At 53.6% G+C, this 17052-nt stretch overlaps 1 protein-coding gene across 3 annotated transcripts in view; it reads right to left on the reverse strand.

Annotated features, from left to right (window-relative positions):
• Window positions 1-17052, reverse strand: part of LOC140483544 (G-protein coupled receptor 22-like) — a 124940-nt gene that overhangs the window by 57645 nt on the left and 50243 nt on the right. The window contains exon 1 of one of the 3 annotated variants that reach the window (XM_072581733.1): window positions 11549-11679. The exons of the other annotated variants lie outside the window; for them this stretch is intronic. The gene's annotated coding sequence lies outside the window, so the exon portion shown is untranslated. Of the gene's footprint in view, window positions 1-11548; window positions 11680-17052 lie in introns of those variants that run through there. 3 annotated transcript variants of the gene reach the window in all.

The raw sequence follows: 17052 nt of genomic DNA on the forward strand, positions 1-17052 counted from the left end.
CCCCCACAGAGAGAGAGAGAGACACCCCCCCACAGAGAGAGAGACACAACTCCCACAGAGAGAGACACCCCCCCATAGAGAGAGACACCCCCCACAGAGAGAGACACCCCCCCACAGAGAGAGAGAGACACCCCCCCACAGAGAGAGAGACACCCCCCACAGACAGAGACACCCCACAGAGAGAGAGAGAGAGACACCCCCCACAGAGAGAGACACCCCCCCACAGAGAGAGACACCCCCCCACAGAGAGAGAGAGGGACACCCCCCACAGAGAGAGACACCCCCCCACAGAGAGAGAGACACCCCCCCACAGAGAGAGAGAGAGAGAGACCCCCCACAGAGAGAGACACCCCCCCACAGAGAGAGAGAGAGACACCCCCCCACAGAGAGAGAGACACCCCCCACAGAGAGAGACACCCCCCCACAGAGAGAGAGAGAGAGACACCCCCCACAGAGAGACACCCCCCCACAGAGAGAGACACCCCCCACAGAGAGAGAGACACCCCCCCACAGAGAGAGAGAGAGACACCCCCCACAGAGAGAGAGAGACACCCCCCACAGAGAGAGAGACACCCCCCACACAGAGAGAGAGAGAGAGACACCCCCCACAGAGAGAGACACCCCAGAGAGAGAGAGAGAGAGACACCCCCCACAGAGAGAGACACCCCACAGCGAGAGAGAGAGAGAGACACCCCCCACAGAGAGAGAGACACCCCCCCACAGAGAGAGAGAGAGACACCCCCCACAGAGAGAGACACCCCCCCACAGAGAGAGAGAGAGAGACACCCCCCACACAGAGAGAGAGAGAGAGACACCCCCCACAGAGAGAGACACCCCCCCACACAGAGAGAGAGAGACACCCCACAGAGAGAGAGAGAGAGAGACACCCCCCACAGAGAGAGACACCCCTCCCACAGAGAGAGAGAGACACCCCCCCACAGAGAGAGAGAGAGACACCCCCCACAGAGAGAGACACCCCACAGAGAGAGAGAGAGACACCCCCCACAGAGAGAGAGACACCCCCCACAGAGAGAGAGAGAGAGAGACACACCCCACACAGAGAGAGAGACACCCCCCCACAGAGAGAGAGAGAGACACCCCCCACAGAGAGAGACACCCCACAGAGAGAGAGAGAGAGAGACACCCCCCACAGAGAGAGACACCCCACAGAGAGAGAGAGAGAGAGACACCCCCCACAGAGAGAGAGACACCCCCCACAGAGAGAGAGACACCCCCCACAGAGAGAGACACCCCCCCACAGAGAGAGAGAGAGAGAGACACCCCCCACAGAGAGAGAGACACCCCCCACAGAGAGAGACACCCCCCACAGAGAGAGACACCCCACAGAGAGAGAGAGAGAGAGACACCCCCCCACAGAGAGAGAGAGAGACACCCCCCCATAGAGAGAGACACCCCCCCACAGAGAGAGAGAGAGACACCCCCCACAGAGAGAGACACCCCCCCACAGAGAGAGACACCCCCCCACAGAGAGAGAGAGAGAGAGACACCCCCCACAGAGAGAGACACCCCCCCACAGAGAGAGAGACACCCCCCCACAGAGAGAGAGAGAGACACCCCCCACAGAGAGAGACACCCCCCCACAGAGAGAGAGAGAGAGACACCCCCCACAGAGAGAGACACCCCCCCACAGAGAGAGAGAGAGACACCCCCCCACAGAGAGAGACACCCCCCCACAGAGAGAGAGAGAGACACCCCCCCACAGAGAGAGAGAGAGACACCCCCCACAGAGAGAGACACCCCCACACAGAGAGAGAGAGAGACACCCCCCCACAGAGAGAGACACCCCCCCACAGAGAGAGAGAGAGACACCCCCCCACAGAGAGAGACACCCCCCCACAGAGAGAGAGAGACACCCCCCCACAGAGAGAGACACCCCCCCACAGAGAGAGAGAGAGACACCCCCCCACAGAGAGAGAGACACCCCCCCACAGAGAGAGACACCCCCCCACAGAGAGAGAGAGAGACACCCCCCGACAGAGAGAGACACCCCCCACAGAGAGAGAGAGAGACACCCCCCCACAGAGAGAGAGACACCCCCCCACAGAGAGAGAGAGAGACACCCCCCACAGAGAGAGACACCCCCCCACAGAGAGAGAGACACCCCCCCACAGAGAGAGAGAGAGACACCCCCCACAGAGAGAGACACCCCCCCACAGAGAGAGAGAGAGACACCCCCCCACAGAGAGAGACACCCCCCCACAGAGAGAGAGAGAGAGACCCCCCCACAGAGAGAGAGAGAGATACCCCCCATAGAGAGAGAGAGACACCCCCCACAGAGAGACACCCCCCACAGAGAGAGAGACACCCCCCCACAGAGAGAGAGACCCCACAGAGAGAGACACCCCCCCACAGAGAGAGACACCCCCCCACAGAGAGAGAGAGACCCCACAGAGAGAGAGAGAGACACCCCCCACAGAGAGAGAGACACCCCCCCCACAGAGAGAGAGAGACCCCACAGAGAGAGAGAGACACCCCCCACAGAGAGAGAGACACCCCCCCACAGAGAGAGAGAGACCCCACAGAGAGAGAGAGAGAGAGACCCCCCACAGAGAGAGAGAGAGAGAGAGACCCCCACAGAGAGAGAGAGAGAGACCCCCCACAGAGAGAGAGAGACACCCCCCATAGAGAGAGAGAGACACCCCCCATAGAGAGAGACACCCCCCCACAGAGAGAGACACCCCCCACAGAGAGAGAGAGAGAGACACCCCCCACACAGAGAGAGAGAGACACCCCCACAGAGAGAGAGAGAGAGACACCCCCCACAGAGAGGGACACCCCCCCCCCCCACGTAGAGAGAGTTATCACCCCCAGAGTGAGAGACAGTCCAGAACGTTAGTGTGCGTGGAGGTGTGGAGGTGGGGTTTTGTGTATGTGTCTGTGTGTGCGCACACGTGAGTGTTTGTGTGTGGGTGTGTGTTTGTGGGGGGGGGGGAGAGTGTGGAGGGGCAGGTGCATTACAAAAACTAGGAGCAGGCTGAGGCCACTCAGCCCTTTCACCCCCTTCACTGTTTGTGTGATAATGGGTGATCCTGTAGCTCAATGCCATTTACCCACTTTCTCCCCTTCAGAACCAAATACCTTTAAAACGTTATCAATCTCTTTATTAAACAGATTCAGTGATGCAGCCTGCACAGTCTTCTGTGTTAGACAATTCCAAAGGCTCATCTCAGTCTAAAAAGGCCCACCCAGCAACCCCCCCCAGACTGTCTCCCCTGGATAGACTCCTCTGACCCAGAAGAATCTTCCTCCCTGCATCTGGTCTCTGCAGGCCTCTTACAGCAGATCCTTCCTTATCCTTCTCAACTCCAATAGTTAGTCCTAAGCATCCAGTCTCTCTTCATCTGTCAGGCCTGCCATACCCAGGAGTTGAGTAAACCTCCCGTGCTGACCTTCTTCAGCAAGACCATGTTTCCTCAAATAAGGAGAACAAAACAGCTCACACTGCTCCAGGTGTGACCTCACCAAGGCCCTGTTTAACTGCAAGAACACATCCCTGCTCTGGGACGTGAAACCTCTCACAATGAAAGCCCATCATCCCAGTCAGCCTCTCCCCTACCTGCTCAGTGACTGATGTGTAAGGCCACCCAGAGGTTAGAGTTCAATATCACTCTTCTCCACCACTCTCCTCCATACACTTCTGAAAATGAGTCATTACTACAAACAAAGTGTTCACTCTGTTTCTCTCACCACTGATGCTGCAAGAGCTGCTGAGCTTTTCCAGCAATTTCAGAATTCTAAGTGTTCTGCTGTTGTATAGAATCCTTTCTTTCATTCACTAGAGCACAGAATATAAGAGCCAGTGGGTTATGCTAGAACTATATTCGTAAGTAAGTGGGACACAGCTGGATTGGTTACTTCATCACCGAGAGGCTGTAACTGCCCTAGCACAGGGCCAGGGGGGATTTACGAGGATGTTACAAGGACTGGGAAGCTGTCGCTATGGGAATGATTGGGAAGGCTGGAGAGGGGTGGGGGGGGGTACGGGAGTCTTTCTCCTTAGAGTCGAGAGAGTGAGAAGAGCTTTAATCAATGAGTTTGAAAGAGTGGGTGGGTGGGGCGGATAGAGTGAATGGCAAGGACCTATTGCCCTTTGGAGACAAGTCAGTGACAAGGGGCAGAGATTTCAAATGATTGTAAAAAGATTAGAAGGGAAGTGAACAAAATATTTATAACGTGATGGGTCGGCAGGGATTTGGAACTCACCGTCTAGTAATTTTGTAGAAACAGAAACTCCTAACTTCAAGATTGTAACTTCCAGAGTTATGAACAGAGTCCTGGATAATGGGAGAGTCTCAGGGGTGGGGGGTGGGGGGCTTGATTTTCGGCTGGCACAGACATGATGGGCTGAATGGCCTCCTTTCTACATTATTTAAATATCAGAAGAGTTGGAATATGCCAGGATATGGAGAGAGGGTGAGGAAGCTGTGGTCATTTGTGAATTCCTCTTCAGAAGGACCAGCACAGAGACAATGGTCGAATGGCCTCATTTACACGCTGATTATAACAACAAATCCAATGGGGAATTCAAGAGAAACATCTTCATCTCGAGCGTGGGAAGAAGGTTTACTCTACACCAGGGAGTGGGCTGTGGTTAATAATATTGATGCATTTCAGGGGAAGCCAATGAGGAAGAAAGGAATAAAAAATGAATCTGTATTTCGCTGAAAAGCTTGAATATACTTCCTTTAGTGGAACAGGTTATCACCAAGATGGCTCGACACTGCCGAACAGTATAGTCACATGTGGGTCACAGCCCCTTCCCTGAACAACGTGAGGTAACCATTTGGCTTCCTGTGACTAATCTAGTGCCTCACATGGTCCTACATTCCTCATTCCAGTCTGCACACAACCAGATCTTCAGATGTTCACAGCCTACTACCGTGAGATTTTGAACTCACCAGTTTTAGAAAGTTGATTTATTCTAAAAAAAAACACACATATAAAAAAACCAAAAGAACTGTGGATGCTGTAAATCTGACTCAAAAACAGAAATTGCTGGAAAAGCACATAAGGCCTGGCAGCATCTGTGGAGATGGGTTTGAGGAAGGGTCACGTGACCCAAACATTAACTTTGATTTCTCTCCATACATGCTGCCAGACCTGCTGAGCTTTTCCAGCAATGTCTGTTTTTGTTTATGTATCTGACAATGCGTCCTAAATAATAGATAGAAGCATCCAGATCATGCTTACATCCAACAAAGAAAAGGACTCTGATGGATGGATAAGAAAAGAGGGGCAGAGTGTCGAGGGGATTGTAAATGGCATCGTGCACTGGCGGGGCTGAATGGCCTAATTGTCCAGGTCAGGTATAATCTGATGGATGAGGTAGCTGGGATTTAGAGTGTGTCAAGACTGGAACCATACAAACACAAAACAGATCTGGGGTTCTCAGGAAGGCTGGTGCAGAGCTGGTACAGTGAGAGGGAAGACAGAGCTCACTATGGGATTTTTGAAAACAGCAATAATTTTAATCTGAAGGAATTGTCAGACTGGGAGAATTTTGAAGTCAGTGAGTTGGTGTGTGGTTGGGGATTGGTCAATGCCGACAGACACACTCCCAGACTCCACCCAGAATGGACTCCACACCCTGACTGAAACAAGGAACAGGCCAGAGGCATCGGAAGCGAATCTCACATTGGGAACCAAATGGTCTTTTTAGAAACTCATTGTCCAAGTGTGAAGGGACCAGCTGAGAATTGGCCTTTCAGCTGCAGTGGGAACCTTCATAATCAGACAATGAATGAGATGTTAATGTTGAGGACATGATTAAGGAATCATTCCCAGACATACATGTGTCTATCATCCAGCGTGAGAGCAGGATTACTTGGACAGAGCTCAGGGTGCACCCAGTGACTGAGAGAGAGCTCAGGGTCCACCGAGTGACTGAGAGAGCTCAGGGTGCACCCAGTGACTGAGAGAGAGCTCAGGGTGCACCCAGTGACTGAGAGAGCTCAGGGTGCACCCAGTGACTGAGAGAGAGTTCAGGGTGCACCCAGTGACTGAGAGAGCTCAGGGTCCACCCAGTGACTGAGAGAGCTCAGGGTGCACCCAGTGACTGAGAGAGAGCTCAGGGTGCACCCAGTGACTGAGAGAGCTCAGGGTGCACCCAGTGACTGAGAGAGCTCAGAGTCCACCCAGTGACTGAGAGAGCTCAGGGTGCACCCAGTGACTGAGAGAGCTCAGGGTCCACCCAGTGACTGAGAGAGCTCAGGGTGCACCCAGTGACTGAGAGAGCTCAGGGTCCACCCAGTGACTGAGAGAGAGCTCAGGGTGCACCCAGTGACTGAGAGAGCTCAGGGTGCACCCAGTGACTGAGAGAGCTCAGGGTGCACCCAGTGACTGAGAGAGCTCAGGGTGCACCCAGTGACTGAGAGAGAGCTCAGGGTGCACCCAGTGACTGAGAGAGCTCAGGGTCCACCCAGTGACTGAGAGAGCTCAGGGTGCACCCAGTGACTGAGAGAGAGCTCAGGGTGCACCCAGTGACTGAGAGAGCTCAGGGTGCACCCAGTGACTGAGAGAGCTCAGAGTCCACCCAGTGACTGAGAGAGCTCAGGGTGCACCCAGTGACTGAGAGAGCTCAGGGTCCACCCAGTGACTGAGAGAGCTCAGGGTCCACCCAGTGACTGAGAGAGCTCAGGGTCCACCCAGTGACTTGAGAGAGAGCTCAGGGTGCACCCAGTGACTGAGAGAGCTCAGGGTGCACCCAGTGACTGAGAGAGCTCAGGGTGCACCCAGTGACTGAGAGAGCTCAGGGTGCACCCAGTGACTGAGAGAGAGCTCAGGGTGCACCCAGTGACTGAGAGAGCTCAGGGTGCACCCAGTGACTGAGAGAGCTCAGGGTCCACCCAGTGACTGAGAGAGTTCAGGGTGCACCCAGTGACTGAGAGAGCTCAGGGTGCACCCAGTGACTGAGAGAGCTCAGGGTGCACCCAGTGACTGAGAGAGCTCAGGGTCCACCCAGTGACTGAGAGAGCTCAGGGTCCACCCAGTGACTGAGAGAGAGCTCAGGGTGCACCCAGTGACTGAGAGAGCTCAGGGTGCACCCAGTGACTGAGAGAGAGCTCAGGGTGCACCCAGTGACTGAGAGAGCTCAGGGTGCACCCAGTGACTGAGAGAGCTCAGGGTGCACCCAGTGACTGAGAGAGCTCAGGGTGCACCCAGTGACTGAGAGAGCTCAGGGTGCACCCAGTGACTGAGTGAGCTCAGGGTGCACCCAGTGACTGAGAGAGCTCAGGGTCCACCCAGTGACTGAGAGAGAGCTCAGGGTCCACCCAGTGACTGAGAGAGCTCAGGATGCACCCAGTGACTGAGAGAGAGCTCAGGGTGCACCCAGTGACTGAGAGAGCTCAGGGTGCACCCAGTGACTGAGAGAGCTCAGGGTGCACCCAGTGACTGAGTGAGCTCAGGGTGCACCCAGTGACTGAGAGAGCTCAGGGTCCACCCAGTGACTGAGAGAGAGCTCAGGGTCCACCCAGTGACTGAGAGAGCTCAGGGTCCACCCAGTGACTGAGAGAGAGCTCAGGGTGCACCCAGTGACTGAGAGAGCTCAGGGTGCACCCAGTGACTGAGAGAGCTCAGGGTGCACCCAGTGACTGAGAGAGCTCAGGGTCCACCCAGTGACTGAGAGAGCTCAGGGTGCACCCAGTGACTGAGTGAGCTCAGGGTGCACCCAGTGACTGAGAGAGAGCTCAGGGTGCACCCAGTGACTGAGAGAGAGCTCAGGGTGCACCCAGTGACTGAGAGAGCTCAGGGTGCACCCAGTGACTGAGAGAGCTCAGGGTGCACCCAGTGACTGAGAGAGCTCAGGGTGCACCCAGTGACTGAGAGAGCTCAGGGTGCACCCAGTGACTGAGTGAGCTCAGGGTGCACCCAGTGACTGAGAGAGCTCAGGGTGCACCCAGTGACTGAGAGAGCTCAGGGTGCACCCAGTGACTGAAAGAGCTCAGGGTGCACCCAGTGACTGAGAGAGCTCAGGGTGCACCCAGTGACTGAGAGAGCTCAGGGTCCACCCAGTGACTGAGAGAGAGCTCAGGGTGCACCCAGTGACTGAGAGAGCTCAGGGTGCACCCAGTGACTGAGAGAGCTCAGGGTGCACCCAGTGACTGAGAGAGCTCAGGGTCCACCCAGTGACTGAGAGAGCTCAGGGTGCACCCAGTGACTGAGAGAGAGCTCAGGGTGCACCCAGTGACTGAGAGAGCTCAGGGTGCACCCAGTGACTGAGAGAGCTCAGGGTGCACCCAGTGACTGAGAGAGCTCAGGGTGCACCCAGTGACTGAGAGAGCTCAGGGTGCACCCAGTGACTGAGTGAGCTCAGGGTGCACCCAGTGACTGAGAGAGCTTAGGGTCCACCCAGTGACTGAGAGAGAGCTCAGGGTCCACCCAGTGACTGAGAGAGCACAGGATGCACCCAGTGACTGAGAGAGAGCTCAGGGTGCACCCAGTGACTGAGAGAGCTCAGGGTGCACCCAGTGACTGAGAGAGCTCAGGGTGCACCCAGTGACTGAGTGAGCTCAGGGTGCACCCAGTGACTGAGAGAGCTCAGGGTCCACCCAGTGACTGAGAGAGAGCTCAGGGTGCACCCAGTGACTGAGAGAGCTCAGGGTGCACCCAGTGACTGAGAGAGAGCTCAGGGTGCACCCAGTGACTGAGAGAGCTCAGGGTGCACCCAGTGACTGAGAGAGCTCAGGGTGCACCCAGTGACTGAGAGAGCTCAGGGTCCACCCAGTGACTGAGAGAGCTCAGGGTGCACCCAGTGACTGAGAGAGCTCAGGGTCCACCCAGTGACTGAGAGAGCTCAGGGTGTTCCCAGCTGGGAGCTCGTGCTGAGTGACTGTAGTCTGAGGTCTCCATCTCGTGTTCCTCCTTCAGGTGGCTCTCAGTCAGGATGGCCGACTGGATTGTCAGCTTTCTGACAGACTGAGCAAGCCTATACTCTGTGTCTCATTCCACACTTGCTGCTGAAGCTGCCAAGATGTTTGGCTTGTTCTGTTTCTCTTTCTTTGGATTGGTTTGCAATAATATTGGAAGGACCCATTTGGTTTTCTCTCGGCAGGTCAGGCATGAATCCTAATATTGTCAAAGATCCAAAATAACAATCTCGGTCTGAAAATGTCCAAATGGTTTGTTCAATTTCAAATCAACTATTTTTATCACATCACCATACCTCCCCATCCCACCTGCCTGGAGGTGTGTGAGCAGTGGGGTCCCACAGGGATCTGTTCTGGGCCCTCTGCTGTTTGTAGTGTTTATAAATGACTTGGATGAAGACGCGGAAGGTTGGGTGGTACGTTTGCTGATGACACAAAGGTCTGCGATGTCATAGACAGTGTTGAGGGCTGTTGCAGGCTGTAGTGTGACATAGACAAGATGCAGAGCTGGGCTGAGAAATGGCAGATGGAGTTCAACTGGATAAATGCGAAGTGATGCATTTTGGAAGGTCGAACTCGAATACTGAATATAGGATTAAAGACAGGATTCTTGGCAGTGTGGAGGAACAGAGGGATCTGGGCGTGCAAGTACATAGATCCCTCAAAGTTGTCACCCACATTGATAAAGTTGTTAAGAAGGCTTCTGGTGTGCTGGCTTTCATTCACAGGGGGACTGAGTTTAAGGGCCACGAGGTTTTGCTGCAGATCTTTAAAACCCTGATTAGATCACACTTGGAATATTGTGTCCAGTTCTGGTCAATTCATTATAGGAAGGATGTAGATGCTTTCGAGAGGGTGCAGAGGAGATTTACCAGGATGCTGCCTGGACTGGAGGGTTTGTCTGATGAAGAGAGGTTGACTGAGCGAGGGGTTTTTCACACTGGAGAGAAGGAAGAGAGGTGACTTGACAGAAACGTACAGGGTAATGAGAGGCAGAGATAGAGGAGATAGCCAGAGACTTTCCCCCAGGGCAGAAATGGCTGTCACGAGGGAACATCATTTTAAGGTGATTGGAGAAAGGTTTCGGGGAGATGTCAGAGGTAGGTTCTTTCCACAGAGAGTGCTGGGTGTGTGGAATACATTGCCAATGGTGGGAGTAGAGTCAGAGACATTAGGGACATTTAAACGACTCCTGGACAAGTACATTGATGGCAGTAAATTGAGGGGTGTGTAGGTTCGATTGATCTTAGCTTGAGATAAATTCTTGGCACAACATCACGGGCTGAAGGGCCTGTGCTGTGCTGTACAGTTCTATGTTCGATAACTGCCGTGTCCCTTCCTCCAGTGTAGTTGATTAGAAAGATCATCTTTGATTTGCTGTCTGACATCACCAAAGTCAAGTTGATTGCTGGTTGTCTCAAGCGCCTGTTATATTCATTAATTGTCACATCTGTCAGTGTGTACAGGAAGGTAACGAACTGTCTGTATTTTCTACTTTTCTTGTGTGTATGCGCAGATGGTGCTGGCTTTCTGACTGAATCGTAATTTGTTTGCTGAGTCACTACTGTCTAATAATATATTCAAGTTCTCCACCTCCATTAGGCAGAGGTAAGACCTTTTGCCTTTTGTCATCTGTCAGCCTTCCCACCGTGACGGTGACAGCCGGGTGCTCCAATATGAGGAGGTGGGCGATAAAGTCCATCAAACCTTGGCTGATGAAGCATGAACATGGTATTATCATCAACACTGCAGAAATCATGTTTCATTCAAATAGAAAACCACCCTGTGATGCTCCAAGATTAATTTTGTTTGGATTGAGTTGCTATTTGGACAACTTGCTAATACCAGGCTGTAGTGCCTCAACAGGTTATAGTCTCATGTGTTCCCTTCAATCTCTAACTTCAAATACTGTCAGCAGAATCAAAATAAACACCTTTCACAAGTTCCAAATCTGAAAAGACTGTTTCCTATTGTCCACCCTCTTCATTATCATTGTGAAGTTGGAAACATAGAGCCCTGACAGTGTGAAACCAGGCCATTCGGCCCATTAAGTCCACACCGACCCTCCGAAGAACATCCTATCTCTTGGATAGGCACACACAAGTTAGTATAATGAAGGGTATGTAAGTTAGTCTGATCTTAGAGGAGGATAAAAGGCCAGCACAACATCGAGGGCTGAAGGGCATCTACTGTGCTGTACTGCTCCATGTTCTATTCAGACCCCACCCCCCCATTCCCCCAATGCCATCCATATCCTTGTAACCCTCCATATCCCATGGCCAATCCATCTAACCTGCACATAGAGTCATAGAGATGTACAGCATGGAAACAGACCATTCGGTCCAACCCGTCCGAACAGATATCCCAACCTAATCTAGTCCCACCCACCAGCATCCGGCCCATATCCCTCCAAACCCTTCCTATTCATATACCCATCAAATGCCTCTTAAATGTTGCAATGTACCAGCCTCCACCACATCCTCTGGCAGCTCATTCCATACACGTACCACCCTCTGTATGAAAACGTTGCCCCTTAGGTCTCTTTTATATCTTTCCCCTCTCACCCTCTAGTTCTGGACACCCCACCCCAGATCTTTGGACTGTGGGAGGAAACCCACACAGACACGGGGAGAATGTGCAAACTCCACACAGAGAGTCACCTGAGGCAGGAATCGAACCTGGGTCCCTGGCGCTGTGAGGCAGTGGGGCTGACCACTGTTCTTGGTGAGAAACAGCACAAAGCTTTCAGAGCCAGTAGTGTCCATTGCATTAGCACATGGGGTCCCCTTTCCTTTGAGAGCTCTTCTGCCAGTACATGTGGATGGGAGCAGGAAGTGGACGGAATGCAGGATGTACTTTGAGTTTACTGAAATTCCTGTCATGTGACAATTCCTGCAGTGCTTGTCTTGGTAACTAGCAGATGTTAACCCTTAAATCACTGCACATGTACAGTCAGAGGCCTCTGTGGTCTCACACCAGCAAAGCACTTCACCACATTCTGGGGGGTTGTTGCAATGATATCTCTGCATCCAATCGGAGCTTGTGTCCGAGGCTGGGATAACGCTATTGGCTCGTCAGAGCTTTTCTCAACACCAGACTTGACAATTCCAAACATTTCTCGGCGTTACCCCCCCACTGAGCACCCACCCTCATCCTCTCAGTTTCCAGCTCTCACCATGACCTCCCCGTCACCAGTCAGTCCCCGTGCTCACTGAGGACACTCACTTCCACTCGAGAAAATCGCAATTATTTCATCCTCAGCCTTGATTCCAATTCCCCATGAGCTCACCCCCTCCCTGTCTCTGTCCCCTCCTCCAGCCCCTACACCCCCTCCCTGTCTCTGTCCCCTCCTCCAGCCCCTACACCCCCTCCCTGTCTCTGTCACCTCCTCCAGCCCCTACACCCCCTCCCTCTCTCCATCACCTCCTCCAGCCCCTACACCCCCCTCCCTATCTCTGTCCCCTCCTCCAGCCCCTACACCCCCTCCCTCTCTCCATCACCTCCTCCAGCCCCTCCACCCCCTCCCTCTCTCCATCACCCCCTCCAGCCCCTACACCCCGTACCTCTCTCCATCACCCCCTCCAGCCCCTACACCCCCTCCCTATCTCTGTCACCCCCTCCAGCCCCTACACCCCCTCCCTCTCTCCATCACCCCCTCCAGCCCCTACACCCCGTACCTCTCTCCATCACCCCCTCCAGCCCCTACACCCCCTCCCTATCTCTGTAACCCCCTCCAGCCCCTACACCCCCCTCCCTATCTCTGTAACCCCCTCCAGCCCCTACACCCCCCTCCCTATCTCTGTAACCCCCTCCAGCCCCTACAGCCCCTCCCTATCTCTGTAACCCCCTCCAGCCCCTACACCCCCCTCCCTATCTCTGTAACCCCCTCCAGCCCCTACACCCCCCTCCCTATCTCTGTAACCCCCTCCAGCCCCTACACCCCCCTCCCTATCTCTGTCACCCGTCCAGTTCCACTGTGCTCCAATCCAGTTGCTCCTAATTTTAATCACTCCGTTGATCAGTTGTGGAGACTGACCCCCACCTTCCCCACCCCCACCCTCTCCCCCTCCCCCACCCTCTCCCCCTCCCCCACCTTCCCCACCCCCACCCTCTCCCCCTCCCCCACCCTCTCCCCCACCCCCACCCTCTCCCCCTCCCCCACCCTCTCCCCCACCCCCACCCTCTCCCCCACCCCCACCCTCTCCCCCTCCCCCACCCTCTCCCCCTCCCCCACCTTCCCCACCCCCACCCTCTCCCCCACCCCCACCCTCTCCCCCACCCCCACCCTCTCCCCCTCCCCCACCCTCTCCCCCTCCCCCACCTTCCCCACCCCCACCCTCTCCCCCTCCCCCACCCTCTCCCCCTCCCCCACCTTCCCCACCCCCACCCTCTCCCCCTCCCCCACCCTCTCCCCCTCCCCCACCCGGCAGCTGAGGAATTCTCTTCCTGAATCTTTTCCTCACTCTCATGTTCTTTCCAGGCTCTTTAAATCTGACCTTTTTGACCTTTCTGGAAATGTCCTGCATGGGTCAGGGAAGTGGCAGCATTCCAATTATTTATCGTATCCCCAGAGAGGAAGGGTCCCTGCCAGGCTGAACCAGACCTGAGTTTAGGGAGAGCATCATTAGTAACGTTGAGCTGGTTCAGGGGGTTCCGGGGTGGAACATTAACTCATCGGGAGGAGGAATCTCTTCCCTGTGAGGGGAGGGAAGCTGTGGAAATCCTTACCACAGAGAGCTCTCGGGGCTGGGTATTGGGTGTATTGAAGGCTGTGATTTTGAAGGGAATGAAGGGTATTGAGGAAAAGGGAGGACAGTAGAATTCAGGATGGGCTGAATGGCCAACGGCTGATGGTCTAATTAAAGAAACCAGCATTGAGCAAATACACAGCAATTTACCAAGAGGAAACCGATCACGTCTGGGCCAACTGAGAGGGAAGATTCCACACGGAGAAAGGGGAGGGAGAGGTGGGCACTGCAGAGGATACACAGCTTCAAGTCCCCTTCCAACTCCATTTTGATTTAGTCCCTTCGCTGTCTCCCTCCTTCCCCTTCACTCTTGATGGTTTATGTTGACCTGAATGGGCTCTCCTTGTATTTACTGAATTGGTTACATTGATGTTTTCACTGGTGGTGGTTAATAGTTTAAAAGAAGCATAACAGGAGGTCTCAGTGATTTTGGGCGTTGGGAAAGTTGCTCAGTTTTGTGTGATATCACTTTGAAATATAAAAACCACAGAGATGGGGTCATTGTTGTCCAAGGTTTGGGGACCTGGGAGGATTTTGCTGGGATGAGGGGATGCAGCTTTGTTCCTGATTTGGAATGGGATGAGGATGTTTCAATAATTCTTGTCGAGGGAAACCCACTTTGTGTTGATCTCCCCTGATCCAGTCCCTGCCCACATGGATCCACAATTCCATTTTATGCCAGTTTCAGAATTTCCAGTCTCCCCTTTCCGATGGAGGTGCAAGCCCATTCCTCGTCTATCCCCCACCAGGACGATCTCAGGGCTCTCTGCCTCTCCCCAAAGGACTGACCCATCCCCAACCGCCCAGCCCAGCCCGTCCTCACCCTCAACAACTTTGCTCTTACCTCCTCCCATTTCCTTCAGGTCTGAGGGACGGCCATTACTGCTCTCATAGACCCCGGTTATTCCTGTCTCTTTGTGGGGTACGTGGAACATTCCTTGTTCCAGTCCTACTCCGGCCCCCACCCACAACTCCTTCTCCGATATATCGATGACATCATCAGTGCTGCTTCCCTCTCTTATCTGATATTGGAAAAGTTGATCAATTTCTTTTCCAATTTCCACCTCGCTCTCACTTTCACCCGGTCTATCTCTGACTACACCCTTTCCTTCCTCGACATTTCTGTTTCCATTTCTGAGATAGACCGGCCACTGATACCCATTAGAAACCCACCAACTCCCATGGTTACCTTGGCTACACATTCTCTACTCCATTCCCCCAGTTCCTCCAACTCTATCACTTCTGATGACAGGACAAAGTGAGGACTGCAGATGTTGGATCCTAAAGAAGGGGTCAGCCTGAAACCTGGACTCTCTTACTCCTCGGATGCTGCCTGACCTGCTGTAATTTTCCAGCACCCTGCTTTACCAAGTCCATTCTGATGAGACCAATTTCAACAAGGGAATCTCCAAAATGTCCACCTTCTTCCTCAAGCGAGGATTCCCCAGCACCATATTCAACAGGGCCCTCAGCTGGGTCTGACCAATCTGCTGCACTTCCACTCTCATCCTCCCTCTTCCCTCCCACAGCAGCAATAGGGTTCCCCTTGACCCACCTACCATCCCAGCAGCATCCACATCCAGAAGATCATCAGCTAGAATTTCCTCCCTCTCCAGCGAGATCCCACCTCCAGACACATTCCCCTCCCCTCTCTTATCCGCCTTCTGCAAGGACCATTCCCTCTAGGATACCTTGGTCCACGCTTCCTTCACTCCCAATATCCCCCACAGCACCATTGCACCTTCCTCTGCAACTGCCAAAGGTGTAACACCTGCCCATTTACCTCCTCCCTCCTCAGTATCCAAGGACCCAAACACACCTTCCAGGTGAAGTAGCACTTTACCTGCACTTCTCACAATCTAGTCTATTGCATTCGCTGCTCTCAATGTGATCTCCTCTGTACTGGGGAAATGAAGCGTAGACTGGTGACTGCTGCACAGAACATCTATGTTCTGCCGACAAAAAAGACCCTGAGCTTCCCTGAACACCCTACTCTGTTCCCTGGCCAACCTCTCTGTCTCAGGCTTGCTGCTGTGTCCAGTGAAGCTCAGCACAAGCTGGAAGAACAGCACCTCATTTTCCACTTGGGGACCCTGCAGCCCTCCAGGCTCAATATCAAGTTCAATAATTTTAGGGCCTGAACTCCTCCAAGGCCTAGCTCCCTACCACACACACTATCCTTGTTAGCTCCCACACACTAGGCCCCATCTTCACACGGGCTGCTTTCAGCACAACCAGCTCACTCCTCATACCCAGTGTCAGGGTTTCATCATCCACCCTTTGGGCTGCCAGGCTTTCTCTCTTTCCGTGCTCTATCACCACCTATCACACTCACACTCACACTCACACACAGACACTCACACTCACACACACTCACACACACACACACACTCACACACACTCACACTCCCACACACAGACATTCACACACAGACACTCACACACACTCACACTCACACACACTCACACTCACACACACACTCACACACACACTCACTCACACTCACACACACTCACACTCCCACACACAGACATTCACACACAGACACTCACACACACTCACACTCACACTCACACACACTCACACTCACACTCACACACACACTCACACACACACTCACTCACACTCACACACACTCACACTCACACACACACACACACACTCACACACACTCACTCCCACACACAGACATTCACACACAGACACTCACACACACTCACACTCACACACACACACTCACACACACACTCACACACTCACACTCACACACACACTCACACACACTCACACACACACTCACTCACACACACTCACACTCACACTCACACACACACTCACTCACACACACTCACACTCACACACACTCACACTCACACTCACACACACTGACATTCACACACAGACACTCACACACACTCACACTCACACACACTCACACACATACTCACACACTCACACACACTCACACTCACACACACACTCACACACACACTCTCACACACTCACACTCCCACACACTGACATTCACACACAGACACTCACACACACTCACACTCACACTCACACACACACTCACACACACTCACACACTCACACACACACACTCACTCACACACTCACACTCACACACACACTCATACTCACTCACACTCACACAGACACTCACACTCACACACACTCACACTCACACACAGACACTCACACTCACACACAGACACTCACACACACACTCACACACACACACACTCCCATACACACACACACACTCACACTCCCACACACACACTCCCACATACACATGCACAGTCCCACACACACACACACTCCCACACACTCACACACACAGTCCCACACACACACTCACACACACTCACACTCACACACACACATACACTCACACATACACTCACACTCA

This window comes from Chiloscyllium punctatum, chromosome 12 (assembly GCF_047496795.1).
Source record: "Chiloscyllium punctatum isolate Juve2018m chromosome 12, sChiPun1.3, whole genome shotgun sequence".
In the NCBI taxonomy this organism is placed as follows: Eukaryota; Metazoa; Chordata; class Chondrichthyes; order Orectolobiformes; family Hemiscylliidae; genus Chiloscyllium; species Chiloscyllium punctatum.